Consider the following 14,438-nt stretch of genomic DNA (forward strand, 5'->3'; position numbering starts at 1 on the left):
GTCATGCTATAAACGCCATAGACAGATTACTAAGAGAAATTATGAGTCTGAATGTTGTATTTGGTGGGAAAGTTCTCCTTCTTGGAGGGGATTTTCGACAATGTCTCAGTATTGTACCGCATGCTATGTGATCGGCCATAGTACAAATGAGTTTAAAGTGCTGCGATGTTTGGGGATGTTTCAGAAAGTTGTCTCTTACAACAAATATGAGATCAGAGGATTCTGCTTATAGTGGATGGTTAGTAAAACTTGGAGATGGCAAACTCGATCACAGTTTTCATTTAGAAATGGATATTATTGAAATCCCCTGTGAAATGATTTTGTAATGGATCTATTATTGAAGCTACCTTTGGAAATACTATATCTATTGATAATATTAAAAATATATCTAAACGTGCAATTCTTTGTCCAAAAAATGAGCATGTTCAAAAGGTAAATGAAGAAATTTTGGATATACTTGATGGAGATTTTCACACATATTTGAGTGATGATTCCATTGATTCCACAGATGATGCTGAAAAGGAAAATTTTCCCATCGAATTTCTTAATAGTATTACTCCTTCAGGAATGCCGTGTCATAAATTGAAATTGAAAGTGGGTGCAATCATCATGCTATTGAGAAATCTCAATAGTAAATGGGATCTTTGTAATGGTACCAGATTTATTATCAAAAGATCACAACCTAATATTATCAAAGCTGAAGTATTAACAGGATCTGCAGAGGGAGAGGTTGTTCTGATTCCAAGAATTAATTTGTCCCCGTCTGACACTGGCCTCCCATTTAAATTGATTCAAGCTCACCTGTGCTCAGTATAACAGGAGAGTCTGGCAGGACACACAGCAACCTCCCTCTCAGTTTAGGAGGGCTGTCCGAGTATAGGGCTGGCTCTTAAAGGCACAAGAGAACAATTTAAGAAAAAAAAGTGAGAAAAAAATAAGAATAAAAAAAAGAAAAGAAAAAAACAAATTGATTTGATGACGGTTTTCTGTGATGCCAGCATTTGTGATGACTATTAATAAATGACAAGGACAAACTCTAGAAAGAGTAGGAATATTCCTAACTGAACCTGTTTTCGCACATGGTCAGTTATATATTGCTTTCTCTTGAGTTCAAAGAGCATGTGATGTTAAAGTTAAAGTTCTAAATCACAAGGGAAATTAGTCAAGCACTCTGAAAGTGTTTTCACTCTTAATGTGGTATACAGGGAGATATTAGAATAAGTTTAATCACTTTATCAGTCATTGTTTGCATCACTGTTGTTTTTATATCATGTTTTTGTTGTTTTCGTATCATGTTTTTGTCATTTTTATATCATGCCTCTGTTGTTATATCCTTTTGTTACTGTTTATTTATTAATAAGTTTATATATTATTTTCATATACATTTTACTAAGTTCCTTTCATCTCTCACACTTCTATTATAGAGAAAGGGCAAATAGCAATATTAAAATACCTCCGCTAATTAATTCCCTTTTTAAAAATATATATTTTATTGATTTTTTACAGAGAGGAAGGGAGAGGGATAGAGAATTAGAAACATTGATGAGAGAGAAACATCGATCAGCTGCCTCCTGCACACTCTCCACTGGGGATGTGCCCACAACCAAGGTACATGCCCTTGACTGGAATCGAACCTGGGACCTTTCAGTCCACAGGCCGATGCTCTATCCACTGAGCCAAACCGGTTAGGGAAATTAATTCCCTTTTAATGTGCATGAATTTTGTGCACTGGGTACTAGTTTATCATAAAATGTATGAATTAAATCATGAAGCTCTTCCTGCCACTTCCCTTATGGCGCCTTCCTGCTCATGTGGTGAACAGCAGATGCACTCTTGTCGGCAGCAACCACAGAAATCCCCTTTCCTTCACCACTGTGCTGGGAAGGAGGGTGACTCCCCACTGCAGAGGGCCCACCGAGACCCTCCCGCAGCAGAGGGTTAGGGAGTGGGGGGGAGTGGATCCCCCTCTGGTGCTCTTTCTGTTTCCTGCAGGCCCACCGCCTCCCACACTGCGCTCCTGGGGATCCGCCTCTGCCTCCTCTCATGCTCCTCTCCATCACCGGGCCCGGACGGGAGCTCTCCATGCCCAGGTGGGCAGGGGAACTGAATGATGTGCCCGCTCTGAGGAGGGTTAGCCGGGCGCTGATAGAGCAGCCCCGTTCTTTCTGGGCAACACCGATTCTTCTTCTCTGCCCTCTCTCCTGTTCCCCATTTATGTTTAAGCCTGTAAACATTTTGTGAGAAAATGAAAGAGAAGGAGGAAGGATGAGCAGGGAAAGAGGCCGATGTCAGAGTGAGGAAGCTGCTGGTCACTGATTGTTCATCAAAGGCCACTGGCCTGCAGACCTCGCTCATTTCCAAAAAAATGTTCTCAGGCTGTCGTTTCCTTGGGTTGTAACCTTGGCCATGTGGCCTCTCTTCTTCCCAAGGAGGAAACCTCAGCACATCTCACAAAATACGGGAGGGGGGCCCAGCATGAGCAGACTCAGATGGGGGAGGCGGGTTCGGGGGGAGGGAGTGGGGACCAACTCCGAGTGTCCACTTTCTAAGCTTTAAGAAAGATGGTGACATCATCCAATGATATTTTGGGGAGGAGTGCTGAATGGCATGGGGAAATACACACCATATATTTAGTTTTAAAAGCATGACAAAAATATTACAAAAATTATAAATAAAGGACACACACAGTGTGTAGGTACTTACAAGACATCAAATATTAGCATTTGTTATTTCTGGGCAGTCAGATTTTGAGGGTTTTTTTATTTTTTAAATATTTTACAGTAACTACGGATTGTTCTAGAGTTAGAAAAAATAACAAGTGCTATTTTGTAAAAGGAAGAGAGAGATGTCTAACTCGGAGGAAAAGAGCTCACCCTAGTGACACAGATCCCCAAAGCCAGGAGACGTGCTCTTCACTCGGCCTGCCACACTCAGATTGTGCTTGTCCGTCCAGCCTGGCCCTCTTCAGCTCTTCTCTGTTCCTGATTATCCCTCCACTCACTGAGGTAGAGAAGCTCGCACCCACCCCCCACCCCTTGTCTAGCACAACGCCGGCGGGAAATTTGACATTCTAAAATCTTCTAACTCTACCCCCTCCTCTTCTTACCTCCAGCTGTACACTCCTTCACCTGCCACCCCAGCCCAGCCCCTCATCATTCCTCTGCCCTGGACCACCATGGCAGGAGCTGAGGTCTGCTTTCTCCATTTGCTCTGTTCAGGGTCCTCCCTCACCGCCCACCTCCTGTATTGAGGTGGCTGCTGGTGACTATTCTTTCCTGAGCGTCCATCTCCAGCTGCAGGTCTAAGACAGGTCGGGTATAATAGAATGAAAATTTTGGATTCCACCCACCACGTCTGATACTTCCCTGGCCTGGCCTTCACCATTTTGGAAATGAAAACATCATTCACTTAGCTCATCCCCCAAACCAGACGGTACCCAGCTCATTCATCAGTGTGAGGTCTCGTCAACCACAGCTCCAAAGTATACCTCAAACTCTTCCATTTTATCCCACCTTCATGGCTACACCCAGAGTCCCTGCCAACACCACCCCTTGCCTAGAGCAGCAGCCTCCCCGCCGGTCTTCCTGCTTCCATTCCTCACCACGCAGTCCACTGTCGCACAAACCCGGAGACCTAAAGTCCAGGTGGGGCAAACACCGGGTCTGATGCCCCCGCGGATTCGCATGCACAGGAAACAAGCGCACCTGCTCCGGCGAGGCTCGCCGCTGCCGCTTCCCAGACGCTCACCGGTTCCAAACACACTAACGCTTTCTATCGCTCAACAGAGGAGGCCAGCCACAGCCCGGGAACTCAGAGCTGGCTGCTTCTGGCTCTTTCGTGGCCTTTCCTCCTCGCTGGGCAAAGCTGGGAGCACACAACTTCCTGACAGGCTTTCCTCTGAGCAGGTGAGACAAAGAGCCAGCCCCCGCCTGCACCCCTGCTCTCCCACTGGTTTGGTTCCTCCTTAGCGATTGTGACGATCCGATTGTGACGATCCCAGGTAGCCAGCTCTGTTGAGGGACTTCCGTGGCCATTCTCCCCCACCGGAAAGGAAGCCTCATTGTCTGTCTTTCACGGCTGCTTCCCAGGGTCTCACAAAGTCCCTGTGATGGTCACACCTTTGCTGAATGGATAAACGAATGGCTCTCCAGAACCTGCACAGTGTTTACATTCGTGAACCTGTCTCACTGTCTCTGGATTCAGTCTCTGCCGTCGTCTAAGACGTTGTAGTTTAAACTGAGATGGACGCCGGGGAAGCCGCTCCCGTGCCACGTGGGCCTGGCCGCGCGCAGCTGGTGGAGACGTGGGAAGCGCGCTCAGCCTCACGGGCGCCAGAGCCAAGAGGCCCTCACCTCTCTGGCCTCTGTGGTGTGCGCCACAGGGAGCAGTCACCCTCATGTGATGGGGGGTGGGGGGCCTTCCTGCCAGTGCTTCTGACCTGGTCGGGAGGAGGTCTGCATCCCAGAAGGGGGTGTAGGGAGCTGGGTCCGCAGAACTCGGCTTTGTCTCTCCTATTTGATGCCCGCTCACGCTCCAGGCATCCAGGCATCACACCGTGCTGGCCCGAACCCGCCCAGAGGCTCTGGGAGCTCCCATGCTGGATGGGCAGGCTGCGCGCAGCCGGGCTCGGGGACACTGCCGTCCGTGCCCTGTGCATCCTCCGGGAGCAGCCTCACGGGTATTCTTGCGAGCAGTGGCCCCTGTCCAACTGCAACAGATTGAAGCAAAGTGGCTGATGGTCCTAAGGCCCAAATGAACAAGCCCCTCCCCATCGCCCCCCATGTTTCACGGGGCTGCGTAGAGCCCGGGTTCGAGGCTGGGCAGCGCTTGCAGAGACTGAGATGCACTGTGAAAACTGTGGGCGGCCTGGCACGGGCAGCAGGCAGTGCCCTGGTGTGTGAGGACAGAGCGCTCACGCAGAGCCAGGGGCTGAGACCAGAGAACCATCTGGGCACACAGTTGCCTCACTGTCCAGAGAGAATTGAATCTTGCTTTGCCCTGTTTCATCCCGTTTATGCCAAGCCTTACAGGATCACAATCAAAATACAAAATACTTGGGAAAAGCAGGTCCGGGGCGGGTAGATGGCAGGGCTCCCTAACACTCACAGTCCTCCTCGCAGGAGCATGTGGCTCCTTTGTGAAATCACCAAAATGGGCAAAGCTGGGACCTGGGCTTCTGCCACTCTCCCTGGAGTCTAGGGCCTACAGGGAGGGCAAAAGTAGGTTTACAGCTGCTCGCATGGAAAATAATTCTGATACAAGAATGAACTGTGTTTCTGGTCCTCACAACTGTAAACCTACTACTGCCCACCTGTACTTAGTCAGGGTAGTTTTCCCCTGGAAATCTGGAGGGAGAGAGGGCACAACTGAGGAGAACAGAGCAGTAACAGGCCACCTGCGTCCGGTGGAGAATTCATAGGCTCGGGTGGTGATGGACTTAAATGTAATACATAAGCTCCAAGAGAAGAGAGACGATATTGCTGGCATGGAATAAGGACAGAGGAAGTTTTAAAGAAGAACCGATTAGAAATACTAAGCATGAAAAACATGCGTTAAAAAACTTGAAACACGGGGTTAGTTGTTGCCGGGCTGTGGCTGGAGAGGACACGTGTCGGGGGAGGACGGGGAGAGAGCCGCTCCGGAGGCCTCAGGGAGTGCGAGCCGGAGGACCCAGGGGCCTGGCGGGTGGAGATAGAAAATCCGCATGAAAGTTAATAAATGGGATTGGCATAGTCACCCACATAATATTTATACACTGCAAGTCTAACAACAGGAAATATGCAGAGGGGAAGAATTATTGGAAGAAATTAAATTTGACTAAATTAACAAAGGATGAAAGTCTTCAAGTTGAAAGGCCTAACCATGTACCAAAAGATAGATAAGAAAAAGATCCCCAGTAAAATCATTACAGCAATATTAACAACCGCAGAGACAAAGAAACATTCCAAAACGCTCAGTGAGGAGGGGCTAATCGTTTCCCACAGAGGAAGCACCAGACGCCAGTGTCATCGCCCCCGCCGCGGTGTGGAGATGGAGCCAGCGAGAGACGCTCTCCTCAGTGAGTGAAGGAAAGAACTTCACAAGTTTCTGTCTATGTTTATGTTTAGCTGCATTCTAGCTCACTTGGAAAGGCAAAAGGGTGGCCCTAGAAGTGTGTGACCTCAGATCTTCGTGCTGAAGGGACCCCTTTGAAAAGTCTTGAAAGAGGTCCTACAGCAAGAAGAACTGGGTGATAGAGAGAAGTCGCACTGAGTACATAGCAATGAACTTGTTCTGGCAAACTGAGTGCAGGGAAAGGGTCACTTGTAATAATCCAGAGCGAACACCGAGAGGTGCTGGGTAGAATCTAGCATCCACGTGGAAAGCCACAGCCACAGCTGGGAGCTGACCCTCCCACCTCACTCACCTTCAGCAAATGTGCGAGGCAGCGTCCGGGTCCCTTCAGCAGGAGCAGGAGGTGGCACCTCAGTTCCCCCAGACAGCAGCCCAGGACTGAGCGGGCAGCTGCCCCTTCACCCCCACCAGGCGGGAGCTGCTGATGCTCTGGTTCCTCCTCACCACCACACACACACACACACACACACACACACACACACACACGCGCGCGCGCGCGCGCGCGCACAACTTGTAAAACTGATAAAATCTGAATAAGGGCAAAGGATTGCTTCAATATAAGTTTCCCATTGGTGATATTCTACAATAGTTTTGCAAGATTAGGGAAAATTGAGTGAAGGGTAAATGGGATTTGTATTAACTCTTATAACTGCATTCAATCTACAATCTCAAAATAAAATGTTAAAGAAATGATATATGGGCATTGAATGATAGCCTGAAAACATGGGCTATATGGTAAATTAATATACTACCCTTCTCAAAACAGATAGATAAAATGAGCAGAGATACACGAGTTGAATAATGTGATGACTAAGCTCAAGCTAATGGTTACCTGTAGATTGTACCCCATCAACAGCCACAAAGGAGATGTTTTTCCCCGTTCCTTTCATCCACCTGGGATCCACGTGCTCAAAGAGTCCAGCAGTAACCCTAACAGTCTCTCTGTGCATAACATGGCAGCAGATATTGGTGATACAGACACTGGCCACGTGTACCTGGAATGTACAAGGGCTTCTACAAATGGGCAGATGGTAAAAGTAGGCAATGCATAAATGGATAGCACATGCCAACAAGTACATGAAGAGATGCTCATCCTATATAATAAGACCCTAATATGCAAATCGACCAAATGGTGGAATGACCAGTTGCTATGAGGCTCACTGACCACCAGGGGGCAAACACTAAATGCAGGAGCTTCCCCCTGGTGGTCAGTGTGCTCCCACAGGGGGAGCACCGCTCAGCCAGAAACCAGGCTTGTGGCTGGCGGGTTCAGCGGCTGTGGCAGGAGCGTGTCCTGCCTCTGCTGCAGGTGGGTGGTAAGGAGTGAGGGGTCCTGGATTGCGAGAGGGGCGTCTGGCTGCCAGCTTAGGCCTGATCCTAGGCCGGATCCCAGGCCTGATCCCTCCTGAGGGGTCGGGCCTCGGCCAGCAGACAGACATCCCCTGAGGGGTCCTGGACTGTGAGAGGGCACAGGCCAGGCTGAGGGACACCCCCCCTCCCCCCAGTGCACGAATATCGTGCACCAGGCCTCTAGTATCACTATAAATCAGAGATATGCAAATTATAAAAGCAATGAGCTCTCTCTCCCTTCCTCCTTCCCCCATCCCTCTCCCTCTGTATCTATATCTACACATATTTTTGATCTATAGATCTATTTTTACCTTGGGATGGCAAAACTAGCAAACTGATTGAAACCAAAGAAAGGTCTGGGGAGATGGGGAGATGGGAATCATCATGACCACACGCAAAGCCCACCTATGAACTTGCGTGGCCAGGTAGCTCTCAGGAAAGCCAGCAGGTGTATTACTGATGAGCTAGAAATTCCATACTGGGGGTCTACCCCAGAGACCCCACCACACGTCCATGGGGAGGTGGCTGAGGATTCGTGGCTGAGTGGCTGAGATTGGTGAGGTGTGGGCATGCAGCCGGACAGCAGCTGCAGCAGTTGGAAGCAACAAGCCAGAGTACCGAGGAGCCGGTGTGGCGCTGACCCTGACCGGGACACTCATTGCCACAGGGTAAGAGGCAGAATGGAGCTAGCACACTCAGTCCATGTGGCTCACAGATTTAAAGGCACAAATTTTACAAGAGGATGTTTGTCTTCGAGACAGGCGCATGCAAAACCTTGTGCTGAGATTTAAAAGGGAGCAAGGAGCTAGAAATAAATGGGACAAAATTAAAACCAGGGGAATCCTCCACGTGGATGAATGAGAAGAATGGTGGTCCATAAAGTGTAACTAAGGACAAACTAACGCAAGACGATTATGTGGAGGTAAGTGCGGGAGGAATAAAGCAGGGCCTTCCCAGGAAGTCCCCTCCGGTGGAACAGAGGTGGGGTCGGAACGGCTCTAACACTAAGATCCTCTCCTTCTCTTTTCACCGGAGCATGTGCCTTGGGTGAACATAGGAAGAGAGAGCGGGAACAACCTTCTGGAGCTGGGAAACCAACACTGAGAGCTGGCGCTCAGCCTCGCTGGGGCAGCCCCTCGACGGCCCGCTTCCCTGGCTCCCGGTTGCCGCTCCTGCCAGCACCGCCTGCTCCTTCCAAGGGGTGCTTGCAGGTGGGTCCCCGTTTCTCTTCCTCACAGACAGGGCACTGGAGTCAGCCCGCGTGCAGCCTCTGCCCTGGGAGGCCTTGCCGGCCCAAAGCTGCCTGGTAACCCGAGGCTGATTCCCAAGGAAAATGCAACCATTGTTTCTGCACAAAACACGCCCTGTGCCTGGCCGGGCCTGTCTGCAGAAAGTTATTTCCACAAAACCCTGAAGGGCAAAGCTGCAACCCGTGTGCTCTGGCTTGTCTCCCAAGGCCCAGGTCAGCGCGGGACAGGGGGCAGGCTCAGTGAAAGGGCCCGGGAGGCCCAGGAGGGGCAAGCACCAGCCACCGCCCTGTCCCAGTCGGCGTGCTCTCCAGCCCTCCCTATCCCAGTCTGCGTGCTCTCCAGCCCTCCCTATCCCAGTCTGCGTGCTCTCCAGCCCTCCCTATCCCAGTCTGCGTGCTCTCCAGCCCTCCCTATCCCAGTTGGCGTGCTCTCCAGCCCTCCCTATCCCAGTCGGCCTGCTCTCCAGCCCACCCTATCCCAGTCAGCGTGCTCTCCAGCCCTCCTTGCCACAGACCCACCAGAACCCTGGCAGGTCCCTTTGCCGGGGAGCCAGAGGTCACAGCGAAGCCGCGGCAGGGGGTCCTGTCATGCCCTCCACCACCGCAGGCCTCTTGAAGACCTCCGTGGCCTTCGGATGCCCAGCATTGTCTCCAGGCCGCTCTAGACCTGCTCAGACATCACGGCCTCCACAACCCCACCAGGCTTCTAGGTGTGGGTGCAGGGTGGGCGGAGTGGGCTAACCCGGCCTCCTCCTGGCCAGCCTGGGGGTGGGCGAGGGCCTGGGCAACACCCCAGCTCCAGGCCGGCCTGCAGCCCCTCCCCACCTCGTGGTCCCTTCAGGCCCCTGGCCCCGCAGACCCCTGCGAGTAATTGGTGCAAGGCTTTCCGATGGCGTGTCCCACTGACCCTTTTACTTAAAATACTAAATTTAAGTTAGGAGACTTGGCACTTCAATTCTGAATGAGATATTTTTAACAGCATGTGTAAAGGCCCTGGAGCTCAGCAGTCACCCCTTCCCTTAAAACCAGCAAGGCTCCTCCCATTATGCAGGTCACGCCTCCAAGAAACCGGCAGTCCACCTTGACTGGGACAGGCCCTGCCCTGAGCTGCTGCAGTCGCTGTCACACGGGCGTCCAGGCGGAGGGACTGGCCCTGGATGTGCCAGCACCGGGTGGCAGGAGGTTGAGAGCCACCGGGGATGGCCAACCTGCTCGTCCTCACCCAGTCAGATGGGGTGGGAGGCATCCCCCCATCCTGCCTGGATTGGTCCTCGACTTGGCCCACCCCTGCTAAGGGCCAGGGTGTGGGGAGGCGGCAGGGCTCCCGCGTCTGACAGGAACTCTGGGCGGGGCCCCGCGGCCTCAGAAGCAGACACACCCGGGGGGACTCCCAGGGTTGGAGTGGGAATGTTCAGGGTTCTTGATTCTCTTGTATGCCCCCAAACTTCAAGCGTATTTCTTTGTGACAGCCATGCAGCTGCTGTCAGCGCTGGGCTGGAAGCCGTGCCAGGACAGGCAGCTGCTTGCTTTTCTACCGACTCCAGAGTTCAGAACCGGATCCCCACCCAGGACCCAGCTCCAGCGTGTCGGTCACAGGAGCCTCCCCGGGCCCGAGGTGGCTGCAGGAAGCCAGTAACTGCCTCCTGCCCAGTGGCTCTAATGCCTGCTCCCCTGCATGCTCCCGTAAGGAGTCTGGGAGGGGCAGTCACCGCCAACAAACCCCTTTCTTTCTCTAAACCCTCACCTTCAGGCAGGAGCTGCTCAGCAGGTAGGACTGCTGCCCATCTGGGGCTGGAGGGACACGGAAGGGGCGGAGCCATTCACGGCCTGGGGGTGGGGCCTATCCTGTGCCAGGTCTGCTGCAACCCCGCAGGCAGGGTGCCCACAGGCCTTTGTCCTCTCACAGCCCTGGAGGCTGGCAGCCTGAGGCCAAGGGGTCAAAGGCGGCCTCCCTTCTCCTCCGCCCCCCACCCCCCTACCTCCGACATGTAGACGCCCCTCCCTGTGTCCTCGGGCGGTATTCCCTCTGCAGTGCCTGTGTCCTAATCTCCTCTGCTTCTGAAACACCAGTCACCTTCAGTTCGGACCCACCCTAACAACTCAGGTGACCTCAGTTCCCCTCTGTGAGGCCCCGCCTTCAAACTCAGTCCCAGGCTCAGGTGCTGGGGGCCAGGACTCCAACAGGTGGGTTTAGGACAGGACGGCTCAGCCCACGAGGTGCCTTCCAGCCACACCTGCTACTCTGACCGCCCCTGCAGGATGCCAGGGACAGGGCTGGCACGTTGTTCTGAAGTCCGCCCTGGGGTGGATGTGCTTAAAGGTATTAGAAAAACACACTTGGCAGAGCTTGTACATAGAAAGGTCTTTTCCCACCTTGTTTCCTGGAGCAGGAGCAGCACACAATGGCCTGAGCCAAGCCCAGGGCCGGCGGTGTGCGCGGAGCCACAGGCCATGTGCGCATGTTTGCACACACACACACACAACCGCAGCCGAGACCACACAGTCCCCAGCCGAAAATATTTATGAAAAACACGTGCCAACCCAACACCAGAGGTCAGCTGCCTGTGCTGGGCCTTTGCTGTCTGCTCACAGCTGTACACCAGGCCTACAGCTCTGCCGGGCACAGACCAGGCTCAAGGAAGCCTGGTGAGTGGCCCGCGAGCCTGTGCGGGAGGCACTGACGTGTGGTGAGGCAGAGCCCAGGCAACTCTGAGCGATCCAGTGGGAGCTCACGCCTCGGGCATGCCCACAGGATCAGGCTGGTATTCACTCCGTGCCCTCAGCAAGACCACAGCACATGTGAGCTGCTCCCTGCCAGAAAGGGCCTGGCCACCCCCTCCTCCCCCAAGTGCACCAAGTGCTCCAGGAGCGTCCATCCACAGGACTCGCTACTGGAACTCTCTGCCCCACTGAGTGCAGAAGACCCACTACCCAGGACCAAAGCGCAGTCTGCCTTGCGGCCGCTACAGCAACCAGGACTATGTCCTGGGGCATGTGGAAAGCCCAGGTCAGGTGTGAACGGTGATGCTCAAACCACCAGCCGGAAAGAGCACTTGCCACAGGGCCTGCCCAGCATTGCTTCAGCTAAGACCCATGCGTGGACACCGGGGAGTAAGATCCCCTCTTTCTCTCTCACAGTGTCCCAGGGCTCATCACCACCGGAAGAACCAGGGCCTGAGCGCCCGTGCTCTCTCCCTGCCGACAGCTGCATCTGGGTGTGCCTGGCCTCTTCATCACAAGGGCCCAGGCGCCCCAGGATGTCCTTCCGTTTCTCAGGAGCCTGGGACAGCCCATGGCAGCCCTGCAGTCTCCCCACACGTCTGCTCACTGGCACAGATGCAAACCAACCTTCCGGAATAGCCGTGGGTCCCCCATAACTTCCCAGAACCTTGGCACACACCCTGAGCTCTAGAGATAAGAAAGAGGGGAGAGGGGAGGGAGAAGCAGGCCGTTATGGGTGGCCACACTCACCCTCCTGGAGGGGCCCCTGCGTCCTCGCAGGGCTGTGAGCCGCTCCGGCCTCAGCGGCTGGAGTGGGAGCACTGGTTCCCCTTCTTCCTGGGTGTGGAACTGCGGGAATGCCTCACTTTCCACATCTGCGAAATGAGCTTACTAGTCCTGATCTCACAGAACTTCTAGAGAATTAGCAGCAATTACAAATGTAAGTGCTTAGCACTGGCGCCTGGCACGCACGTGATCAAACAACACAGCACAGGCGTGAAACCTGGGGGACAGGACGACAGGGCAAACACACCAAAGAGCGCAAGAGCAATGGGAACAGACAGAACACCGCGTGTTTTCTTTTAACTTTAAAAAAGTTCAGCTACAGTTACATTCAATATTAGTTTGTATTAGTTTAGCTGTACAGCATAGAAGAAGCGTGTTTTCCAGATGTCCTAGGAATATTTCCCCCAAAGTTTTAGCAGGAAGCTAAGAGCTGAGCTCGTCCTTGGGTTCTCTCTCTCTCTCTCTCTCTCTCTCTCTCTCTCTCTCTCTCATACACACAAACACACACACACACACACACACACACACACACACTTCTGCGTAGAGTAACAGGGTGTGGACTGCACCAGGTGGGGCGGGGGGGCGGGGGGGTGATTCTGCCGCAGGACCCTGTCCTAATGTCTGTCCATCACACACACACAGCAGGTCAACCTGAGAAACAGTTCCTGTCTCTAGTGCTCAGTTCGCTCCCCCGGGGCCGGGAGCCACTAGGAAGCTGACTTTAAGGCACAGTTGGCCCGACCCTGAGTGGGACCGAGTGTTCCTGCCAGGCGCGCTGGGCACCTGGGGTTCCTTCCTCCCGTTCCTCGGTGTCTCCCGCTCATCGCAGGCAAACGCCTCCTCCTCCAAGACCGCAGTTAAATTTAGCAGGAACGTGTGCCTGCCAAGTGCTGCTATTATTAAGCTGGCACAGGGAGGTACATTTTTCTCTGGTGACATCGGGCAGCTCCTGGCAGCCAGGGATGCCTCTCCCGAAATCCTTCCCAAATAGGGAACGTGCAGCACTCTGAACCTGAAGCGGGGGCCCCAAGGAATGTGTGGATCTGAAAATATTCGACACGTACTCGGAATGCCTCCCGCCTTAGGTCTTCAGAAAGAACTCCGAGATGGGACGCTCCCGTGACCACAGAAGTGCCAAGCGCCGACGGCACGGAACCCCCTGGCTCCCCGGCGGGTGCCGCGGAGGCTGCGTCAGCACCCGAAATCCACTCGCGCCTCCTCCGGGCACCTACATGGCCCATCTCAGCTTTCAAAGCACCAGGACTCCAACTCAGAAACTCTGCTCACCGGGAACACAGGGTATGTTTCTTTTCCAGGAAGATGTTTTAAAATGTCAAAAAAAAGTGAATGGCTTAAATTTCAGAGGAATTAAAACAGTACAATACTAGAGTGTATTTAGTGCTCACTGTGTTCTAGGCACTGGGTTAGGATTGTTTGATTTGATTTCACCACAACTCAGTGGCATAGGGATGAATACCAACTTCATTTTTCATTCATTCTACAATAATGACAAGTGTTTATTGGGCACCTTCTGTGCACCGAGCCTCATTCTAGTTGCTGGGCAGAGGGCAGAGAACCAATATCTCTGCCCAGGGGAGCTGGTGACCTAACAAAGGAGACAGACCGCCCAGACCTCTCAGATGACTCTCGCAGAGACGTGCGTCGGGGCTACAGGAGGCACAGGGAGGAGCAAGGTCAGAGCAATTCTCAGGGGAGGTGACGCCTGGGCATGGGTCGGGGTGCAGGGAGGGCAGCCCGCGGGTGTGGGAAAGCCCCCTATGGGAGGCAGCGTGAGGGCCGCCGGGTGGAGAGCGGGTGTGAGAGGCAGGGGCGCGGGGACACCAGAGAGGGCGCAGGGCCGAGCCGTGTGGAGTGCAGAGCATCTTGGGTTCTGTGTTGGATGGGAAGCAGCCAGAGGGCACTCTAACATTTTTGGTTCATTCTATTTCACTTTTAAAAACTACTAATCACACTCCACTAAATTGGTTTCACAATACTTATAACCACACAGTGTGAAAGACACCCTTGAGAGTAGCCCTTGCTTCTGAACTATACTCACCAAGATATAGACATTAGGAAAGAGCCATCATCACAGGAAATTGTGTACCAGGCGTGGGGGCGGGTGGCACGGGCCTCACTGTGATCCTTTCACAGTGTGTAAGGAGAGAGAATTCTTTCGTTAAACATCTGAAACCACTGTCATGTTATTAGTCAAATA

At 52.9% G+C, this 14,438-nt stretch overlaps 1 non-coding gene across 1 annotated transcript; it reads left to right on the forward strand.

Moving 5' to 3' along the window:
* Nucleotides 1–769: 769 nt before the first annotated feature.
* On the forward strand, nucleotides 770–910 carry LOC132212916 (small Cajal body-specific RNA 11). Its single transcript, XR_009447851.1, has one exon. It is a non-coding gene; the product is annotated as a small Cajal body-specific RNA 11 (non-coding RNA).
* Nucleotides 911–14,438: the final 13,528 nt, after the last annotated feature.

Source organism: Myotis daubentonii, chromosome 11, assembly GCF_963259705.1.
Source record: "Myotis daubentonii chromosome 11, mMyoDau2.1, whole genome shotgun sequence".
NCBI classification, from domain to species: domain Eukaryota; kingdom Metazoa; phylum Chordata; class Mammalia; order Chiroptera; family Vespertilionidae; genus Myotis; species Myotis daubentonii.